This window comes from Phocoena sinus, chromosome 6, assembly GCF_008692025.1.
Source record: "Phocoena sinus isolate mPhoSin1 chromosome 6, mPhoSin1.pri, whole genome shotgun sequence".
Classification (NCBI taxonomy): domain Eukaryota; kingdom Metazoa; phylum Chordata; class Mammalia; order Artiodactyla; family Phocoenidae; genus Phocoena; species Phocoena sinus.
The window spans coordinates 101294145-101317585 of record NC_045768.1 but is presented as its reverse complement, the minus strand read 5'-3'; the positions used below and the strand labels follow the sequence as shown (position 1 = coordinate 101317585).

Sequence of the window (23441 nt, the reverse complement as noted above, 5' to 3'; positions counted from 1 at the left end):
ATGGAGAGGGAGGGCGGCTGAACTCCAGGAGGCTCAGTCTGAATAGGTTGCTAAGGTGTTTGGAATTTACTTTACAGTCAAGTGTTCTCCATGGTTACGCCCCACACCTGACAAAGCAGCTACAAAGAGCAGCACGGTAAGCAAGAAGGCTGGGATCTCCTGCATCTGGGAGGAGGGACCAGGCCTGTGCAACAGAAGCCCTCCCCATGGGGTCCCATTACGGGCCAGCGGCTGGCTCCCAAACTGCAAGGTCACTGTAACAGCACAGCCACGGAGTCTGCCTTCCCACCCACAGGCAGCAGCTCACAGCCTCGTCGCCTGTGGCTCCAAGGATGCCATTCCCACATTGCTTCATCATAGGAGCCAAACCTGCTCACTCCTCCCCTTCTCTAGAAAATTCTATAGCAGGAGGGAGGGATGAAAGAATCCGTACCTGGCTCAGGCCCCAGGTACCTAGGACACACTCAGAGTACCTAGTTGGTGGCCCGCCCAAAGGATTAAATGATCTCTGCTCTACAGGTGGGCAAATTCCCAAGATTCCAGGTAACAGAGTTGGAATTTCATGGGTGGGATTGGAGACCTCATTGGGAGACAGAGAGGGCGGGAGAGCACTGGGTGGAGGGGAAGCCTGGACCACTGGTCACTCTGACCCACCTTGCTTGGCTCCAGTAAGACGAGCCAGGGCTGGACTCCTCTGTTCAAGTCCCACATCTAGCATGAAGGACTATGTGGCCTGAGGCAAACTGCCTTACTTCTCTGAGCCCCAATGCCAATACTCACAAAATAAATACAATAAATAAATAGGGCTTCCCTGGTGGTGCAGTGATTGAGAGTCCGCCTGCCGATGCAGGGGACACGGGTTCGTGCCCCGGTCCGGGAAGATCCCACACGCCATGGAGCGGCTGGGCCCGTGAGCCATGGCCGCTGAGCCTGCGCGTCCGGAGCCTGTGCTCCGCAACGGGAGAGGCCACAACAGTGAGAGGCCCGCGTACCGCAAAATAATAATAATAATAAATATAATAAAATATTTATAATAATAAGGTATTATATATAATATAATAAATAAAATAATTATAATAAAGTTAGATAGCCGCTAACTATCCCTGTTTTACAAACAAGGAAACTGAGGCACAGGGGGATAAGCGACTTGCCCCAAGGTCACAGAGTACAGACAGGACCGGAAGCCACACGGTCTGGCTCCAGGACTGCACCATTAGCCTGCACCAGGCTACAGGACCTCTCATGGAAAGGTAGACTGGAAGGGTCACCTATGACCTCCAGCTTCTCCCTGGTCTCTGATGTGCCCTGCCTCTATGACCGTGCTAAGTCATGCGTACACCACCTCACGTGCCGGACCTTTTAAAGAGGGAGTAGCCCTGATGCGTCAAAGTCACCTAAATCCTTGCTGCTTAAGTCCATGCAGGTCCTGGGGAGGGGGGGGGGGTGTCTATGTCCAGGTGGTACTTAGAGTCAGCCCTAGAGACCAGTCCCCTGGAGGTCATACAGCATCACTGTTTCCCAACTCTGGCTGTCAGCCTGGACACTGGGCTCAAACAGAGCTGGGTAATAGAACCCCGTTCGATACCAACCCACCTCTGTCCTGGAAAAGAGCTTGCCCACTCAGGTTGTGGGCAGGAAGGGCATCCTGACCCACGAACACCCCCGGCACTCCATCAGTATGCAAAGGCTGAGACTGAATACTCCAATGGTCAGGCTGCTTTCAATGAAGAATTTCACTCACCTGGCCTCCCCGGGGCCTCCCCTGACTCAGCAGCTTTGTCTATGTCACTGGCTTAAAAACACCCCACCTACAAGTAAGGAAAAGGCGTCAGAGGCAGCACTGGAGAAACACCTCACTCTCCAAAGTGTTCTGTTTTCCTGGCATCTGGGGAAACTCGCTGAAGCATCACAGAACCGCACTGAAGAGCAAGCTTAATACAAGGATCCACGTGGAAGCGCCCAGGGAACACACGAGGTCCCCCACCCCAGAGCACCAGCGCATCTCCTGCATGCAGGAGAAGCAGAGTCCGTACAGCCCTGCTACCTACTTCAGCCCCCCCCAAGCTCCAGCAACATCTGTTTTGTTTTGCATGGGGTGGAGGGGCTCCTCCCTCTGGGCTTCTGTTTGATTTCAGAGTTTTCCCACCCATCCAGCCCTCCCCCAACTCTGCTTGGCTGATGAGGAAACGGTTGGATGACTTGCCCAAGCTCCCAGAGTTAAGTCACCACCGCACTAAGACTGGACAGCACTCCGACTCCCGGACCCCGCCCACTTGACCATCCTTCAACAGTACTTTGCTAAAAATCCCAATCATGGAATCTCAAAGAAACCTCGTTCGATCACCCACCCACCCAATGCTCAGACAGTTCCTGGGGTTTGAAGTTCATCCATTCACTCCACCATCACATACTGAGCTCCTACAACATGCCAGACGCCATTATTAGGACCTGGGGACACAAAGATGGCCCCGTCCTCAACCACGTCACTATTTTTGAGCTGTACACATTAAGTTACTAAAATTCTCTGCCCTTCAGTTCCCTCATCAGTGAAAACCCCTACCTCACGTGCTTCCTGCGATGAATAAGTGAGAAAAAGCGAGCACATCGACCACCTCGCACCGTAGAGGAAGTAGTAAATGTTAGCATCACTGCAACTTTTTGTAGAAGGGCTCCAGCAAGTGTGATCCCTAAACTACCACCTGTGTTAATACAAATGGCTTTGAAATATCATTAAAAACTACCACCAAAACAAGCTTAATCTTGCCTAGAAGGTGAGGGTATTTTTCCCTGCTTGCTCATAAATGGCTGTTTGGCACAAAGGATATCATTACAGGTTTGAACGGAATCATTAGACTACAGAATAGGATAGGCCATAAACCACACAACAGAGCTCAGGGTCCTGGAAGGAAGCTACCAGCCACAGGGCACTGGGGACTCCAGGCCACAATTCCTACAATCTCATAATAAAGGGACAGGAATGGAACCCCTACTCCAATCCCCTCTGACCAAAAGAGGCTGGACAAACCTGGAGCAGCCCTCCAGCTTCCAGTGGAGTCCAGACCCACGACAGTCATCTGAACAGGCTCTGGGGCCTCACCTGACGTAAATCCCAGCTCTGCCGCTTCCTCTCTTGCACCTTTGCTCCTCTGCACCTTCTGCGAATTACTTAATCTCTCCCAGATGCTTCCCTACCAGAAGCATCCAGCTGCTGGTGCTTCTATTAATCCTTTTTATGGGGGTTAAGGGGAGATAAATAGCAAATTCCTAGGAAGATGTCATGTCATTTTTATTCTGATTCCTTCATAAGATGCTCATTTCCTTGGGGAGGATGCCCCCGGGATCCACCCTGGTTGGAAGCAAGGCCCCTGCAATCACTGCATATTTGGACTAGACGACCTGACTGATTGTCAGGACTTCCCAGCAGCCTTTTAGTTCGCTGACCCTCCGAACAGAAGAGAAACTGAGGCCCAGGGAGGTGAGGGATCTGCACAAAACAGCCCCTAAGGGTCTCCATCCCTCCCACCCACCCCACTTGCACAGTCACCTTTCTCTGCTCCCCATTTCTAAATGAATGGAGCCGGCTGCTTACATGATTCCTGATTATGTAACAATCAGGGGAGCTAGAGAGGTGGAGGGGAAAATCTAGTGTCAATTTACACTGGTGCAAAGGGTCCAGAGGAAAGCGCTGCAGAAAGTTCACTAAGAGCTCAGGGCAGTTCTGGAGACCTTTACCTGGTGCTTAAGTCCAGGGCTAGGGCCAGGCAGAGCCCTTAAGTGCCAAGGTTCCCTGAAACGGCTGATTGGCACCCACTCCCGTGCAGTCACCACAGTGGGAGTGAAGGCCCTCCCCAGCTCTCAGGGACCCACCACCCTCGGAACTGCAGGGAGACAGCCAGCTGGGGCCAAACTGAGCTACAGGCCCGGGCACAGGGCGCCCTGCTTGGGGTCTGCTCCCTCTGCCGCGTTCCACCTGTGGGTGTGGGCCGGCTCTCAGGTCCCTCGGATTCTGGGGATAAATCCAAGTGTGTCTCACTTTCCCGAACGGGGGATCCGGGGGATCCCCCCAAGATGTGCACCTAAACGTGAGCATGACAGAACAGAGAGAGCCCTGTTCCAAGCGTCACAAGACCTCAACTCCCATCCAGCCTGGCTACCAAATCCCTGAGGAACTCCTAGCAATCGGTTCGCCTAGCTGGGCATCAACATGAACTTCCACCAGCAGGTAAACCGAGAGGTGGAAGACTTCCTGCGTTTTGTTCACCCATCTATTACAATTGCAAATATCTGTCCAATGAATAAGTGGAGTTAATAGATTATCTCTAAGGACGTCCTTTTTGGCCTCTAACATTCTAAATCTATAAAACCAGTAAAGAGTCTTAAAAAACAAAACGTGTGGGAGGGGAGTGTTTTATGGGGGGGGGAGGTAAATCTACATTACTAAACCTTAGGACTACCCGCAGCTTAAAAACACCTGTATTAAAAAAAAAAAAAAAGAATTCCAGCAGAGGTTAGAACCCTTGTGTGCTGCTGGTGTGCGTGTAAAATGGTGCAGCCCCTATGAAAAACAGTATGGAAGTTCCAAAAAAAATTTTAAATATAATCATTACACGATCCAGCAATCCCACTGCTGGGTATACATCCAAAAGAATTGAAAGCAGAGTCCCAAAGAGATAGCTGTACACCCATGTTCACAGCAGCATTCGTCACAATAGCCAAGGGGTGGAAGCAACCCAAGTGTCCATCCACGGATGAATGAATAAACAAAAGGTGCCATTATCCATGCAACGGAATATTATTCAGCCTCAACAAGGAAGGAAATTCTGACACATGCTACAACATGGACGAACCTTGAAGACATCAAGCTAAGTGAAATAAGCCGATCACAAAAAGACAAATACTGGGGGCTTCCCTGGTGGCGCAGTGGTTGAGAGTCCGCCTGCCGATGCAGGGGACGCGGGTTCGTGCCCCGGTCCGGGAGGATCCCACGTGCCGCGGAGCGGCTGGGCCCGTGAGCCGTGGCCGCTGAGCCTGCGCGTCCGGAGCCTGTGCTCCACAACGGGAGAGGCCACAACGGTGAGAGGCCCGCGTACCACAAAAAAAAAAAAAAAAAAAAAAAAAAGACAAATACTGTATGATTCCACTTACTATCTGAAACAGTCAAATGCAAAGTGACAGAAAGTAGAATGGTGGTTGCTAGGGGACCGGGGACAATGGGGAGATGCTGTTTAATGGGGACAGAGTTTCAGTTGGCAAAGATGAGAAAAGTTTTGGAGATGGATGGTGGTGATGGTTGTATTATACAATAATGTGGATATACCACACTACTGAAGTGTACTCTGAAAAAAGGGTAAGATGGCGAGTTTTATGTTATGTGTATTTTAACCACAATTCTTAAACAATCCTCAATCTAATCGACAGCTCACTCCGTATGCATCTCTGAAATCATAGTCTGAAATCCTGTCACAATCCAATGGTTCCCTGAGGTTTCTTTGCACAGCTGGGAGAGCAATTTTTGTTTTTCTTGTCTGTTTTTGGCGAAGGCGACCAGAGGCTCAAATGCACAGCATAATCGCCTGGACACAGCAACATCCCTGGCTCCAGGGCCTGCCTTGGAAGGAAGTACCTGGAAGTTCAGCCCAGGGGCTCTTGGACGGAAGGCAAAGCTTTGACGTAAGGCAGAAAGGCTTAAGATGCAGAGCTGGGATACTCACCCTTTTCCACATGCTGGCCCCCGGCCCCAATGATGCAGTGTGTCCCTGTCTAATACACCCTTGGCCTGTGTCAGCCCAAAAGATATCATGCCAGGAAGCAGTACCCCACCTGCTCAGGCATGGAGGTAGCTGTCAAAAACCAGCCAAACGTTTGTATGTGAGAGACTGGGTGACAATGCCAGTGTTTCCAAGGCCCTACCTTGCCATCAGAGCCAGGGAGCTGTGGGTGACAGCCCTCCTGGATCCACCCTGGACAGGCTCAGGGAGCCAGGCACCTCGCGAGTTCCGTGCACGGTTCCCAAGTCAAGTGCGGTCCTGCCAGCTTCTGCAAGACTGGCTTCCACGCCCGCCAGAGAAGCCATACCTTCTAAAGCAAGCCCCACTATTAGCCTGTTGTCCACAGGAAAAAAAAGCCTTTTCAAAGCTGCCCTGTCACCAGTCTTCTCTTGCTCATTCCTCTACTTATAATTATATCCGGTGATGTGTCTGCATGCCTGTCTCCCATTAAAGTCTGACAGAAACACGAAGGAAGGGGCAGCCTCATCTGTTGTGATCTCAGCGCCCCGGCACTGTGCTTTGACACTCCACAACGATAGTCAAGGACTCAGAGGTACGCTGCATTTCATCCACAGACGTACACAAAGCAGGCACGTTAAGCCCCAGATATACTCTCCTCCCCAAACAGCTATCTATCTGCTTACTGAGGATCTATGTCCCACAGTGGGATGCATGTCACATTTTCAGGGATCTAACACACAGGATAAGAGCCCAGGATATAAGCCCTAGGAGAGCCAGGCTCCAGGGTTCAGGGAACACTAGAGGGCTAAGCATGGGCCCTGGGTAAATTTCCCAGATGTTCCCGAAGCCAGATTTCCCACAAATGCTGCTGTCAGATCATCTCCAAAATGCTGGGTGATTTATGTGTAGGCGGGACCAGGTCACAGCTGGAGGGGATGTTCTTCTGTTTCCTTCATATACCAGACAATAACAGAGAAAGATGACAAAACACCAGAAACACCAGGCTCGATGTTCTAAGGGTCTCAGGGGAAAGACACCAAAGGTAGCATCCTGAAGACTCACCTCTCAGCCTCCAAAATCCACTTGCACGTATAACACAACTTTTTGCACGTACAAATTATTTCCTAAGTTTTGGGGGTGCTATTTGTAAGTTTCCCTGGATGCCTAAGAGAATGGCAGGAACCTTCAATCCTGGGTGAGATTTCATGCGGTTGAAAACCCTCATCCTGGAAACAGAGCTCAAGTGTATGATTTAAACCAAAGTCAACTGATGAGAAGGGTTTCCAGGGGGAGAGAAGGAGATGGGTGCCAGGGATGAGAGTGAGTGGCCAGACCGCAGGAGTCTCACGTTGGTAAAACTGGGTCATTCGACCAACAAATTCTCCCTACCACATAAACAGGGCGCTGCTAGGGGTGCTGGGGATGATGGGGCAGGCAGCGAGTCCTTGCCTTCAAGGAGGTTAGAGTCTAGTAGGCAAGGGGAAGAGCAAACCAAAACTCATACAAATAGGGACTTCCCTGGTGGTCCAGCGGTGAAAACTCCGCGCTTCCAACGCAGGGGGCCTGGGTTCGATCCCTGATCAGGGAACTAGATCCCACATGCCGCAACTAAGAGCCCACATGCCGCAACTAAAGATCCTGCATGTTGCAACTAAAAAACAAAAAAAAGATCCCGCATGCCTCAATGAAGATCCCACGTGTTGCAACTAAAGACCCGGTGCAGCCAAATAAATAAATATGTTTTTTTTTTTTAAGTCATACAAATAAAAACTTTCAAACTCTAAATGTCCTGAAGCAAGGGAGAAGGTGAAGGTGCTGAGACAGTAAAGGCAGGGATCCTAGTTTAGATTTGGGGCGGGGTTCTGGAAGTGACTTCGAAGCAGGGACCGGAAGCCTGGGGGGAGCCACGCAGGTGAAGTATGGGAGAAGGGGGCCACCTGGGGGCACGGGTAGTGGCAGGTGGGATGTGAACAGGGGCACCAAGAAAGGTGTTGTCATTGCAGCCAGCTGGGTACCAGGAGCACAGCACAGAGCCCATGTGGAGCCCTGAAAAGAGGACAGTCCTTTGACCCTCCGTGGGATGTTTCAGTCTCTTTGGTCCCGACCTCACAAGCCGTGGGGAGTGATGGGGTTCCCATCACCGTGCGGGGAATGGCTGCAGCAAGCCTCTCAATGTGGCAATGCTGGGTGACCGTGGCCATGCCGGCTGACCCCTCGATGACTCAGCTTCCTGGTAGTGAGCTCATGAAAGGTCCTCGGCAGGAAGGACTCAGAGAGCTATAAACAGAGCCTTCCAGAAGCATCTGCTACAAGGCTCTCCTTGCCTCTAGGGTGGGGCTGTGGCCATTCAGCATTTCTGGACTAGAATAGTGTGAACGAATCGTTTGCAGTCTTTCAGTGCTGTAGTTGGAGGTTCCAAGTAATTTAAATAAATGATCATTTCTCGGCAGGTACTCTGGGAAACAGGGGCCCCAAATGGGAGCTGGGCATCTAGCTCTTTTCCTCCTTGGGCATTCTAGCCCTGGGAGAATTCCAGAGCTGGGGGCCGTGGGCAGGGGTGGTCTTCCTAGCTTCCTCCTTCAAGCAGAAGTGCTTGCAATTCTATATGTTACATTCCAAGTCAAAAGACAGTGCCCAGAGTTATACAGCCCATGCAAATAAGGAGTGGAAATTTTAGAACCAGAAGCTTCCTAAGAAACCATATAGTTTTAGTTCCATCTTCCCATTCCACAGATGAAGAAACTGAGACTCAGATTAAGTGTTTTCCCAGGGTCACTCAGTTGGTGGGCTTTTGGTCATCAGGAGCTAATTGTAACTCACCCTAAAATGGAAACTAAATGTTCTGTGTGTGTATCCAGAGAAAGAATCCGTTTCGCCTTGATTCTCCTCATGTCATCCCCTGCCCTCCGCGTTCAAGTTCTGGGCTGACAAAGCTTCTTCCTGTCCCTTAAACTCAGAGAGGATCAGAAATCTGTTTCCAACTTAAAAGCAACTTCTAGTAAAAGCCCAGCTTTGTAGTTAACTTTCATTTTTTAGGGTCTGAAAGAGAATTTCAGAAACTTTCTTGTGATTAGGTTATCAGAAAATTCAAAAGAACCTTGGAAGAGACATTCACGGGAAGGTTAAAATGAGAATTCTTACCCCAGGTCAGGGGAAGCATCACTGTCCGGCCCAATCTCAGGAGCCTGTGGAGGGAACAGTGCTAATTCCAAGGATAAACAGAACCACCTAAAACTGTACCCACACAGACCCCATTGTGACAAACTGCAGTGTTAACTCCTTCTCTACCTCCTTCTGAAACTTGAAAGACGTTTTTGGAGGCAAAGAAGGAACTAGGAGTCACTCCAACTTGTCCATGTATTCCTCATTGTTATTCTATTGTTTTTACAATGAAAAGTCATTTCTAAAGCTGATTTAAATCATCTTGCTTTATGTATTTTTTTTTTTTTTTTTTTTTTGCTGTACGCGGGCCTCTCACTCTTGTGGCCTCTCCCGTTGCGGAGCACAGGCTCCGGACACGCAGGCTCAGTGGCCATGGCTCACGGGCCCAGCCGCTCCGCGGCATGTGGGATCTTCCCGGACCGGGGCACGAACCCGTGTCCCCTGCATTGGCAGGCGGACTCTCAACCACTGCGCCACCAGGGAAGGCCTTGCTTTATGTATTAAAAAGAATTGAACTATAGTTGATTTACAACCTTGTGTTAGTTTCAGGTGTACAGCAAAGTGATTCAGATAGATACACACACACATACATACACACACACACACAATTCTTTTTCAGATTCTTTTCCATTATAGGTTATTACAAGATCTTGAATATAGTTCCCTGTGCTATAGTAGGTCCTTGTTGTTTATCTGTTTTATATACAGCAGTGTGCAGCTGTTAATCCCTAACCCTAATTTATCCCTCCCCCACCCCCTTTCCCCTTTGGTAACTGTAAATCTGTTTTCTAAGTCTATGAGTCTGTTTCTGTTTTGTAAATAAGTTCATTTGTGTTATTTTTTTAGATTCCACATGTCAGTGACATCATATGATATATGTCTTTCTCTGTCTGAGTTAATGATGGTGATATTCTCAGTACTCTAAGGACTAACTATAAATCTTTAGTCATTTTTGAAATAAATTTAATGCTTCACGCTTCCTGGCATAAATACACGTTCATTAATTCAACGATTGCCTGAGAAGCCAAGATTTAAGGAAAAACAATTTTTAGTGAAAAAGAGAACTCTCTAGTCTCTCTTTCATATTTTAGATTTTTAACCCTTTCACTGACAACTCCTATCCCAACGGGGCATTTTCTATGGCGTAACGTCCACCAGATCAATCCTTTGCTTCTATCTCGACTGTTTCTCCTGGAGAACAGCTCAGCATTGTCTGTTGACACTGAAAAAGGCCCACACACGTCCTCCTTCAAAACACCCAGAAGATTTAGTAACAAAGACCTCCTGTGTCACGGGAATCCGCAGACACAGAAAGGGAGGGCTGGCCTTGGGGTCGGCTGGCTCTTGCCCATGTCACTGGACCAGTGTTTTGGAGAAACAGGACTCAGATTTTAGAAGCTGTGAGATCCAGGAGCTTCTGTCTAAACCTGGACTAGTACAGGCACCAGGAGGAAAAGCCTCAAGAGTCCAGCTTCCAGCCTTTATCAGAATCACTGGAGGTTGACGGATAAGCCCCAGGAACTGAACCCTCTGCATTTATAGGAGGATCCACCGGAGAGAGAAGGGCTCAAAGGAAAGAGAGGGCAGGAAAAGCATGTCCAGCTATTCAGCTGCCTTTAAAAAGTGACAAGGAGGGCTTCCCTGGTGGCGCAGTGGTTGAGAGTCCGCCTGCCAATGCAGGAGACACGGGTTCGTGCCCCGGTCCGGGAAGATCCCACATGCCGCGGAGCGGCTGGGCCCGTGAGCCGTGGCCACTGAGCCTGCGCGTCTGGAGCCTGTGCTCCGCAACGGGAGAGGCCACAACAGTGAGAGGCCCGCGTACCGCAAAAAAAAAAAAAAAAAAAGTGACAAGGAATGAGATAGGAATCTGAGTGTCAAGAACAGGGCCCTGTATGGGGCTCCAGGTCAACCTCCGTCCTTCAGAAAGCGAAGTGGTCACCTACACTGTGTGTCATGTCTCTCAGGTCACCCTACGAACAGTGACCTGGGCCGAAAAGGTTACTCAGGCAAACCCTAAACCTCGACAAGTCACGTGACCATTTAATTTTTAGCCACTTGTCTGGCGGCTGCTGCAGCTGGCGTTTGCCAGTCACGTCACCCATCAATTACGAACCAATTATGAGCAGAAATGCCTTTGACATGACAGCTTTCCTCCCTTCTTCTGTTTTCACCCTCCTCTGGTCCTCAGCTCTGCAGTGAAAGTTCTCATCCAGGGAAGAGGCTGGGCCTCCTGGATGCCACCGGGCAGTCACTCGGAGGCGAAACAGTGAGTTAAAATTTCAGAACAGGGTGGGGAGAGAAGAAGAATTTCAGAATGCGGGGCAGGTCCCACGTGGAGGCCCCAGTGTGACCCCAAACCACAAAAACTTTCTCAGCTGATTCCGTGATCAGACGGCTCAGAGGAGAAGCCCAAAATCAGAGTGTCAGGGGAGGGGTACCTTGGGGACAGGCCATGACATTCTAGGGGACAGGGAATCGTACAGCCCTGTTCTAACGTCTGCTTCTCCTTCAGTCTAGATACAGATATGCTGAGACATTATTTCTTCGAGGGGCCCTTTCCTGACTGCTCCTGAGGTTCGGTTTCCATGAGAAGAGGCTCATCGCCCCCTCCGGAAGTGATTCATTGATAGCTCTGTCCTCCTGGCAGACGGGGGACTGCTGTGGGGTGACCTCGGAGGTGTCGAGCCCCCCAGCTCCCAGTGCCCAGCACATGTGGTCACACCTACATGCTCCCACGCCTGGATTAATTTAGTTATTCAGTGAAGTCCAGGGAATGAAGCTGCACTTTTACAAATGCCTTCTAACTCTTTCTCGGTAGAGATGTTTCTATGAATCATGCTAATGCAAGACAACATTTAGCAAACAAGCCGTGGAAAGAGTGACTAAGGAAGGAGACTTGGTTCTAGAGTCAGCGACACACCCCAGGTTCGTCCTTCCACTCTCACACTCAAGTACACACACACCAGCATCCTCTTTCCTTTAGAAAGGCTTCCCGGGACTTCCCCAGCAGCCCAGTGGGTAAGACTCTGCACTCCCAGTGCAGGAGGCCTGGGTTCGATCCCTGGTCGGGGAACTAGATCCTGCATGAATGCCACAACTAAGAGTCTGCATGCTGCAACTAAAAGATCCCGCAGGCCGCAAGGAAGATCCTGTGTGCCGCAAGGAAGAGCCGGTGCAGCAGGAATGAATGAATGAATAAATAAATAAATAAATACTTTAAAAAAAGAAAGGCTTCCCCCCGTTTCTCCACTCTGACTTCTTAGATCTGATCATCTGCCAACCACCCACTCCTTTAATCCAGGCTGGAGACAGCCCCAGGACACCCATGGGACCACCTCTATTCCAGGGGAGCAGAGTACCCCACTGCAAGCCAGAGGCAGGGCCCTGCAAGCCAGCCAGCAAGCTTCCTGCGGGCTGCCAGCGCCCACTCTCCACCTCCACCCTCCACACTGGCTGTCAGGCCCAGGGCAAAGCAATGAGCAAGCAAAACCCTCCGTGTCGGCAGAGCGAGGAAAGGAGGACCAGGGACCCCGAAACAAAGGCATCTGTGTCCTACCTCCTTCCCCTCTTACTGTTCATGGGCAGTGGCCATGAACAACAAAGGCAAACAGAGATAGATGGGAGGGACCAAGGTAGGTAAGAGCATCAACAGATACACAGAGACACGCTTCAGGGTGATCAGCCACCTTCCCTGGTCCCCAGCCTCACATGCCTGCCACTCAAAGAGGCAGACTCACCTGAAAAGTGAAATGGAGCCTCTAAGGTGATAACCCCACGGAGATGAACGGGGCCCTCACTCCCTGAAGTCGGCCTTAATCACTGGCTTTAATCACCGTAGCCGGCCGTGTGCGGCCCCGCTCGTCACTGGTCCTACATCATCAATTTTAAATGTATTTCTGAGCACGCCCCAGAGTATTATTGGCTCTTCGTCATTACCCAGCTAAAGAGGCGGCAGCAGCCGGCCACCCTGGTCTTTATTCAACAGATGGGAGACACTGTGTGTAAGGAGAGAGGTTAAGTGCCCAAGGCCATGCAGCTGTAGCAAATCCTGCAGTGGCTGGAACCAGAGCCTGTATTTTCCATTCCAACGAGCTAACCCTACCCCTTTAACAGGATCCCAGTTTGATAATAAATACCACAACCTGGCACCTGCAGAGAGCTTTATACTTTTTAAATGGTATAAAGGTTTGTTCACTGCAAACCGGGCTGTATTTTCTTACTAGATGTATTAAGTAGACCTGAAACGGAGGCACGACAGGCATTGTTACTCTGCCCTATTTAAGATGAGGAAACTGCAGCCCTAGCAGACCAAGGAACTATGAGGTAATGCCCTTCCCAACAGGTCATTTTCCAGCTGTGTTCTGCAAAGGAATCCTCAGGCCAGTCCAAATTCAAATTACTATACTGAGTCCAACGTTGACACACTGCTGAAACGAGAGCTGCAACTTGCTCCAGAGAGAGAAGCCAGACAGAGCCAAAAATATCCTATGGCAATAACCATTTGTCATCATCCGCTTGCCCTGCATACTAGAGTACTTGACCCAGGAACTCCTACCTATACGTTAGAGCCCCGTGTTCCATGCCACACTTTGATTTCCTGCTGGTGTTCCCTCAACTCCAATGCCTCCCTCCCAAGAATGCAGCTGAGGCCCCATCATCTCCTCTCAGAACCCAGCTCAAGGGCTCTGCCATCATTAACATCTGAGTCTGCACCCCAGCACCTCACTTGCTTGTTCCTACCTGATTCCTTTCCTCAACTCTGGTACAGCAGAAAGAGGCCCAAGTTTCAGGGCATGTTATTGTTCTGAAGCTCAGTTTTCTCATCTATGAAATGAGAAACTGCACATGCCTTTTCCTATCTTCAAAGGAGAGCTAAGGGCTTCCCTGGTGGCGCAGCGGTTGAGAGTCCACCTGCCGATGCAGGGGACACGGGTTCGTGCCCCGGTCCGGGAAGATCCCACATGCTGCGGAGCGGCTGGGCCCATGAGCCATGGCCGCTGAGGCTGTGCGTCCGGAGCCTGTGCTCCGCAACGGGAGAGGCCACAACCGTAAGAGGCCCGCGTACCGCAAAAAAAAAAAAAAAAAAAAAAAAAAGGAGATCTAGGAGGATCAAGGGACAGAATATAGGTTGAAATGATACAAAAATACTGTAATATACAATTACAATAGCAACATACAAGCATAACCAGGCATTCAAGAAATAACCCTTTCAGAAATGATATTACGAGCTAATATTAAAGGAGTGCTTTCTACGTCTCTGACGCTCTTCGTAACACTCTAGGTGTATCATAATTAATTCTCATAGCAACACGCTGAGGTGAGTACTATTTTATCCCCATTTCACAGATGAGAAAAATAAGGCACAGAGAGTTTTCAGTAACTTGTCCAGGCACCAGCCTAGGGAGTCTAGCCCCAGAGCCCGTGCTGTTAACTTGAAGGGCTCTTAATCATTAAGCATATTGCCTCTGATATGATCTGTCATTAGCTGGGCCTGTCAAGGTTTACAAAAGCCACCCGCAAACATGATCCCACCTGAGCTTCTCAACAGCCCTGTCAAGTAGGTAAACAGATGATGTTAGTCTAGGTGACTAATAGTAGTCCATGAGACAAGGAGACACTGGCCCAGAGAAATGACTCGTCCAGGTTTCAAAGCTGGCGCATGGCAGGACTGGGACTTAAATTCATGGGGCCAGCCCCAACCCCTCCTAGTTCAGTGCCCTTTCTGGGGGCTTCAACACCAGCACCAGTCTGACAGACATGCCCCCCTTCCCAGCCCCTGCCCGCGGCAGCATCTCCAGGGAACAAAGGCTACAATGAGAGATCCATCCGGGGCTTTTGTCACCGGACCTCAGGGTACCGTGGCTTTCTGAGTCTCTCGCAGGATGTGTGTGATGAATCTGGAGGCTGCTGGCCTCAGAGGACGTCCTCTCCATGACACGAAGCGGCAGTCCCTTCACCTGACCCACGGTGGCCAGACATTTCCTAAACCTGTTATGCAACTCTTGCTTCAACCAAGCTGCTGCTGGGATTTCTCTCTATTTCAACATGTTTTGTTTTCTCTTCAGAGAGAAAGCACGAATGTGAAACCAAAACACCTCTTAGTGACCAGACAACGGCCCTTCCCGGCAGTCTGGGATTACTGAGAGGGTACAGTGAGGGGATTCTCAAAGTACCTTCTGTGAGCCAATTTCAGCTTCCAGAATGACTAACAACCGCAGGGGTGAGGAAGAAGGGGGGTGGGGGGGGGGCACGGAGGAACAGTACAACTGAGGGCCAGTGTCTCCCATGGGGACAGGAGCCGATGCAAGAATGCCAGGCAAAGACATCCCAGTGACACTCCCAATCTGACTCCAGACCTTCAAGATGGCAGCCTGGGCCCTCCAGACTCCACACCCCAGCCATCATGCCCATCTGAAAGCAGATATCAAGTTGGGCCATTCATCTCCTCAAAGGGAGCCAGCCGGTCCCATCACCTAAGCTCAGGGTCTAATTATAGGGAGCGGGCTCTGGAAATAGGGGCCAGGACTTATTTTTGTTGCCCGGGGTAGGAGGGGCCTCACTTAAGTGTGGAATGAATGAAGTGGCTGGCCAGATGAATTCATAGCCTCATCAGGGTTTCACTGAGGCTTATGGGTTCTACCACAAGAAAGGGACAGGCAAAAGGGCTGAGAAAGTCTCTTTGTGACCAAGATACAGTAGAGATTCCAAACAACGCTCAGCAAAACAAAAACTAGCATTTGTTTCATAGCAGGTTTTAAAGCACTTTTTCCCCCACATCTTTAAAACAACTGATTCATTCAACCAAGAGTCACGGAAAACCTTTACGTATCCCCGGTGGCTAAGTCAGAGGGGGAGAAGGTCTAGGTCTTTGCATGCCATGCGAGGTAGTCCAGGTTTTATTCTGAAGGCAACGGGGACAGCTAGGGGAGTGTCAGGTGGGGGGAGACACCAATGGATGTGAACTGAGACAATGGGCTGCCCCTCTACCCCCCTCAGGCCCCTTGCAGGCTCTACAGCACCATGGAGAACAGGCTGGACTTTCCATTCCAATCGGCTAACCTTACCCCTTTAACACGATCCTGGTTTGATAATAAATACCATGGCCTGGCACCTGCAGAGAGCGTTATGCTCTTTAAACTGTGTTCACTGCAAACCTGGCTGCACTTTCTTCCAAGATCCAGTAAGTAGATCCGAAAGGTGGGCAGGATGGGTACTGCTACTCTTCCCTATTTAAGGAGAGAAAACTGGGAGTGTGCAGGACTAGCCAGGAAGGATTTGTGGGAATTCATTCAACAAATATCAGTACTTAACTGAGCACCTACTGTGTGCCGGGTACTGCTTCTGGCAATAGGAACACACCAGAGAACGAAGGAGTAAAACGTTCCTGCCCACTGGGAGCTGACATTCCAATGGAGGGAGACCATAAACAATGTAAATAACATTACAAATATGAAGAAAATAGTAAACAGTATAAATAATAAATATGAGGGAATTCCTTGGCAGTCCAGTGGTTAAGACTCTGCACTTCCATTGCAGGGGGCACAGGTTCGATCCCTGGTCAGGGAACTAAGATTCCACAGGCTGGGTGGCATGGCCAGGAAAATAAATAAATAAATAAGTATGAATTAACAGTATTGTGTGTTATAAGGTAACACATGCTGTGGAGAAAAAGCAGGGCCGGGCAATAGGGAAGTGTGGGTGAGTGGAGGGGAGGGTTTGTTCAACTGTGACTCCGTGATCAGGGAAGTCTGCCATGTAAAGGCGACAGCTGCTGAGTCCCCTGAACCAAGGTAGAAGCAGTAGGAGGGAGAAGAAAACAAATTAAGAGGTATTACAGATGCAGGAGTGGACAGGTCTTGGAAGCATACGGGGAGAAGGGGAAGGGGGGCAGAGGTGGGGGAAAAGCTGAAGACCATCCCCAATTTTCTGAGGGAGGGGGCCCAGGCCAAAGGGCAGGCCAGAGGGGAGGGCAGGACGTCCATGATGGACACCAAGACAGCCAAATGGACATGTCTTCAAGACAACTGTTTATCTAGCTCCTAGAGAGTCTGGACCAGAGACACAGAGATGCCACCTGCGAGTTATCAGGACCCAGGCAGAAATGGAGACGTGTCCCGAGGAACGAAAAGAAGGCAGAGGGCAGAATTCTGAGGAAGACCAGCAGGCTGCCTGTCGTCAGAGGGGCCAGGAAAACGATGGCTGCATTTATTAGCCAGGAGATCGCTGGCACCCTAGTGCCAGCAGAGCGACGGGCACAAAAACCCAGAGAGGCCTGGGGGGTGACAAGGGGAGGAGGGAGAGACTGAACGTCAACCATCCTTCTCTAACATTTGTTATTTTAAGGGCACGTGGGCTCAAGGTGAGCTGCCTGGGGTTGGTTCGTTATTTAAGATGGGAGAAGTACGGACTGGACGTAGAAATGCTTCTAAGAAGGAACCAATGGTGGGGTGGGGCTGGGTGGGGGTGTGCTAAGGATACTGGAACCGGGTTACTCATGAGAGAGCTGACCAGACTAACTACTCCCATGACCTTTATTGAGAACTTCAATAAGCGAGAGCTTCACGTATGTCACCCCACTTAATTCTTTCAACAACCCTGTAAGGCAGGTCTTGGGATTCACATCCACTCTGCAGACAAGGACACTGAGCTTAGAGAGGCCAAGTAAGGTGGCCCAGGTGGAGAGCCAGGATTCAAATCCAGGCGTATGGGGTGGTCCCCACACGTCACCCTTCCCCCGCTGATTCCCCTTAGAGGAAGGAAGGACCCTCTTACCTTAAGATAGGAGGAGGGAGGGGCGGGAGACGGCGGGCTAGTTGGAAGGACAGTCACGGGAGAGCCTGACTGGGGGCCTGGTTCCTCTATAAACAGATGCTCTGAAGCAGCTGCTGAGGAGGACAAAAGCAGACTGGCCAGAACACGGGAAAGGACAGTAGATGCCATTCTGCTTCGAAAGGGCGTGAAATCCCAAATTGCTCTCGTTCTTGCAACAAAATTAGAGTGATCTTTCCTGTCTCCTAGAGATCCCGCCCCTCCCTTCTTTTCCGTCCTCCTTCAGCGGGAGGCGCTTTTCTAAAAGGTGGATTTCCGAGTGGCGTGGAGTCCAGCGAGGAGTCCTCTGGAACTTCTGTCCGGTTGTCTGTGTCATGAACACCCAGGCCACGTGCTGATGTCCAGGGCTGGGGTCTGCTGGGGGCCCCAGAGGCCTGGCACACGGGGCAGCAGTGTGGGTTCCTCCCGAAGGGCTCGGCTGCCCAGCGGGTGGTGGGTTGTTAGGGATTAGGTGTGGGCAGGCCAGCGCTGGAAGAACCAAAGGCAGAGAAACTGCGGGCCCGGGAGTGGCTGCAGTGGCGGACTGAGGAAGCCAGGGATGCGCTGAGAGGATAGAGAGAAGAGACAGGAGCCCTAGCACGGTGTGACCGTGAGAAAGCTGTGGCCAGGTTATGACACGTCTGAACGCACGATTTCAGAGGCGGAAAGGTTCTGGGTCAGGACAAGGTCCCGTGGAGGTAACAGCCCTCGATCTGAGCAACGTAAAGAATGGAGGGATTTGGGTGTTCGTTGGGTGGTGGCCAAGAGGGGACAGTCTCAGGATGACGACGGGATTCAGGGTAGAGGAGCGGTCTATGAGCCAGACGCCAACATTCAGAGAACGAGGGAAAGTGACTGGATCACGTCATTGACGATGACCATGATGAAGCTGAGAGCTCCCACCCAGGGGCCACTCATACACAGCAGGCTCTGATAAGCGCTGTAAGGACTCAACCCTCACAGCCACCTGGGACATCAGTACCATCTTGTCCTTTTTTTTACAGGTGGGGAAACTGGGCACAGAGGTGGATGAAGAAACTGGCCCCAGGTCACACCCAAGTGGGAAGCAGGACCTAGTCCATGCAGTCTGGCTCAGGGGCCCCTGCCCCTACCCATCCTGCCATCCCAGTAGAGCAGGAGGTGAGTGGGGACAGAGAGAGAAGAGGGATGGACACTGGTGGAAGTGGATGGCGGGAGCCTCGAAGGGGAAGGAGCAGTTGATAAGGTGGGTGATTAACAGCCAGAGGGCAGCAGCCCCAAGGCATGTGGTTTGAGGTGATGGGAACCATCTTTTCTTGAGAGGCTTCGGGGAAGTGGGCGTCTCAGGAGAAGAGCACCGGCAGGAGGAAGGAAAACTCAGTGAAGATGTAAGGGAGCCTGTTACACGGAACTTCCATGGGTTCCGACGGGAAAACAAGGGAAGAAGGAAGCAATGGAAAGTTGGTTCAGGTGAGAAAAAGCAGGAAGAAAATTTGTGTCTGCATTTCACAGATAAGAGAACTAGACCTCAGAAAAGCTAAGTGTCCTGCCCAACCGGTTAAGTCCAAGACTGGGACCTGAATTGCCCCAAGATAGTTCTCTGAGGGTGAGAAACTGCGGCTCAGAAGGAGCTAGAGGGCAAGTTTGCAGTTAAAGAGACAGTGATCGGATGCAAGGCTCCTATGAAAAATGATGGCAGCAAACATTCCAGGTGGAGGCTGGGAGGGGAGGGCAGACTTTCGGAGAAGCAGAACTCAATGAAGATTAAAAACAAAAAGAAAACTCTCTGAGAAGGATAGTACCCCTTGGGTACCAGGGGAGATATGAAAAGTACCCAAGTACCCCTTGGGTACCAGGGGAGATATGAAAAGAGCCAGTTCTGGGGTTCAAGAGGGACTACCAAAGGCTTCCTTGAACACAAGCAAACCAGTTCATCCAGTGGGTCAGGGAAAGTCAGAAGGTGTCCAGAACCCAAGCCTGTAAAAGAAGAAAAGTGGGACTCAAGTCTGGAGATTTGGTCACCGCCCCAAAGAGCGGTGGGACAAAAGCCCTCTTCAATGACAGGGTCACAGATGGCTAAAAGGTGCCCAACGGAAACCAGGAAACTATGGAAGGCCTACTCCACAGAGCCACGCCCTCCCTTCCACATGACACGCCCCCCCACTTCATGTGCACACCCCCCTACCCCATGTGCACACCCCTGTATGGCTTAAACAATGTAATTGAATCCCCCCAATTAGCCCCAAGTGCCTCCCGCTGTTAAAGAGCTGAGTGAGGCCGCCTTGGCTGCCAACTATAATCCTAGGGGCTCCCCTCCAAGCCCTTTGCTCCAGCCTCCCTCTCCCCCACTTCTGGGCAGAGGGGGCCAGCAGTCGGCCAGAAAGTGGCCACATGGGGGCCAAGTGATGATCTGGGACCGCCTGAGATCCCTTTTCCCACTCCTCCAGCAGACCCCAGCCCTGGGCATCAGCACACGGCCTGGGTGTTCATGACACAGACAACCGGACAGAAGTTCGAGAGGACTCCTCGCTGGACTCCACGCCATTCGGAAATCCACCTTTTAGAAAAGCGCCTCTCGCTGAAGGAGGATAGAAAAGAAGGGAGGGGCGGGATCTCTAGGAGACAGGAAAGATCACTATAATTTTGTTGAAAGAACGAGAGCAATTTGGGATTTCACGCCCTTCCAAAGCAGAATGGCATCTACTGGACGGTACTTGGTTTCGAAAGCACTGGAGTGGGTGGGAGTGACACTGGCAGCTGCCTTCGCCCCCTGCCCCCCACCTCCCCAGAGGACCCTAGCAGTCAGCTTGCACTGCTGGGACCAGGAAGGATGAGAAAAGTCAGAAGTGGAGGAATGCAGAGCCTCCTGGCACCTGCCTGGCTCACTGCTGCTGCTGGGAGCTCAGCAGAGCCGGCGACAGAAACCCCCAAGGCCAAGCGAGGTTTCTAACTGGCTCGGCAGCCACCAGCTCCTAGAGAGAAGGCTGAGCCTTAACCCACTCGGCCGGCAGTCAGTGCCCTGCCATCGGGCTGCACCCTGGCGGGGAAGGAGGGCTTCCCCCAGCAGAGCTTGAGGACTGAGTTTCCCTGACAAGCAAAACAAGAGAAGGGCTGTGAAAGGGTCAGCGGAAGTTCCCTCGCTTCAAATCTTTCCTGTTTCCTTCTGCCCCGGCTTTCGCCACCACAGGACTCAGCATGGTCTGCGAGCGGTGTACCTAATCTGGTTGGAATTTCCTCCTCCACCCACCTGGCATTCTCCCCACAGCCCCGAGCGCTCCCGATCAGGGGTTCTCACATCCACCCCAAGTGCTGGTCTAGGCGACCACGCCACTGGCCCCTCTGGAGCACCAGGGAGAGGCTCACGGTAGAGGGGCTGCAAAGCCCCAGTTGGAAAGGAGCAAGTCGTGGCTACCCTTTGGCGAGAGCCCTATGGAGCCCCCTCGCTCGCTCCCCTGGGACAACTACGGGGTCCCAGCAGCCTGGCCCTTTATGGATGAGCGAGTACTCATATGCCACCAGCGCGAGGACAAGTGACAGGGGAAGACACAGGAAAGAGGAGAAAAGTTGCCCAAAGTCTTCCAAATACCCACTTAATAATCACAGGCTGTTGACTGCTGGAGCTCAAGAGGCACTAGTGATTATGAGGTTCAGTGTTTTTCAGACGTTTTTGTCCATAATCCCCAGCCAGAAGTGCACTTTACACAGCCGCTCAGGGAACACACACACACACACACACACCCAAGCAGAATTTCATGGAGCGACGCTGCTCCTTACAGCATGCCACACGTGCCCGTGTTTTGTACTCGCACCAATCTGGCTTTTTAAAAATGTTGCTCCCAGGACTTCCCTGGTGGTGCAGTGGTTAAGAATCCGCCTGCCAATGCACGGGACACCGGTTGGAGCCCTGGTCGGCGAAGATCCCACATGCCTCAGAGCAACTAAGCCCGTGCGCCACAACTACTGAGCCTGCGCTCTAGAGCCCGCGAGCCACAACTACTGAGCCCGCGAGCCACAACTACTGAAGCCCATGTGCCGCAACGACTGAAGCCCGCACGCCTAGAGCCCACGCTCTGCAACAAGAGAAGCCACCGCAACGAGGAGCCTGCGTACCTCAACGAAGAGTAGCCCCCGCTCACAGCAACTAGAGAAAGCCCACACGCAGCAACGAAGACCCAATACAGCCCAAAATTAATTAATTAATTAATTTTTAAAAAATGTTGCTCCCACTGATGGGTCACCACCCAGTTTGAAAAATGCAGATCATTAAGGTGACATGGTGGGGGGGATGGGACTTTATGGGAAAATGTATGTAATGTTACAGTGGGAAGCATTAGCAAGGCTGACCTATTTGCACTCAATGACCCAACCTAACAGCTCGCTGGGCTCAGAAATGAAAGTGACCACCCCTGAGCACCATGGTTCACACTATCTAGGAGAGAAAAACTGGAAAAAGCAGGCCCATCCAACACTCTCACTGAACTTTATAAGAACAGGTTAAAACTGTGTGCCTTATAAAATTAAAGAAAACTTTTTTTTTCCCTTTCAAGATACAACTTACATTGATTTGGCTTCAGGTGTAATAACTTTTTGAAATTTCAAGAACATAAAGAGGACGAGTGGGGGCTTCGCTGGTGATGCAGTGGTTGAGAGTCCGTCTGCCGATGCAGGGGACGCGGGTTCGTGCCCAAGTGTTGGAAGATCCCACATGCCGTGGAGCGGCTGGGTCCGTGAGCCGTGGCCGCTGAGGCTGTGCGTCCGGAGCCTGTGCTCCGCAATGGGAGAGGCCACAACAGTGAGAGGCCCACAAAAAAAAAAAAAAAAAAGAGGACGAGTGTTCTGTGTTCATAGAAAGGGGGACAGGTTAAAAATGGGAAATACTGAACTGGTCCACAGCCTCCGTTTTACTAGTGACAAAACTAAGACACAGAACACTGCCTAAGGCATGAAACAAGTTAGGGGCCGGGCTTGAACCCCAGCCCAGGGCTCCTGATTCAATTACTCACAGTCTTCATCTTCCCAAATATTTAAGAAGAACACAGTGAAGGTCTCCCCAAGTAGAGCATTTCCGTGACTGAAGCATATCTCATGTTGGACACGTGACAACCATGCTGGTCTTGGCACACGTTGGCACTCTGCCACAGCCTCACTGGGGTCACACAGCGGGGCTCATACCACTTAACTCTGTGCCTTTCATCCCTGCTGCAAAGTGAAAAGAGTAATCCAAGAAAGTTGTAGCCAAAAAACAAGAGGGGCTTTAAAGCCAAACCTGCATGCTCAAAACCAGAAGAACCCCTAAGGGTCGTTATTCAGAGCTAGGATTATAATCGCAGAACCTAGAAAACCTTCCTGGTTAGTTAACCCAAGCCTTCATCTTACAGTCAAGCCCCACAGAATGACTTGCCTAGGATGGTAAGACCAGCTCCTTCGATCATACACACCACGTTAACCTGGTCACAGGTGAAAACCGCTACGGAAAGTAATACTAAGTACACAGTGACAAATGGATCAAAACAGACCAGCATCCATGGGGCAGAAGGAGGGGCAGGGAGGAAACTAAACACAGATCACAAAATTTAAACACGTGAGATTAATGCCTCTTCAGAGTGTCACGTGGAGCTCAAAAGGCATGACTGACTATTCCTAATCCTAAAGATAAGCTAAAATGATGCCCTGAACCAAACTCACAGCAGAGGCCAAGGGCCTCAGAAGTGGTACAGGTCCTTGATGGAACATTCATCTCCACAACCCAGTGGGTCTGGTGCC

At 50.9% G+C, this 23441-nt stretch overlaps 1 protein-coding gene across 5 annotated transcripts in view; it reads right to left on the bottom strand.

The window, feature by feature from the left end:
* The window catches only part of SLC25A37 (solute carrier family 25 member 37), a 43406-nt gene that overhangs the window by 18024 nt on the left and 1941 nt on the right, over window positions 1-23441 (bottom strand). For 4 of the 5 annotated variants that reach the window (XM_032634774.1, XM_032634773.1, XM_032634770.1 and 1 more), the window contains exon 2: window positions 1742-1808. The exons of the other annotated variant lie outside the window; for it this stretch is intronic. The gene's annotated coding sequence lies outside the window, so the exon portion shown is untranslated. The remainder of the gene's footprint in view (window positions 1-1741; window positions 1809-23441) is intronic. 5 annotated transcript variants of the gene reach the window in all.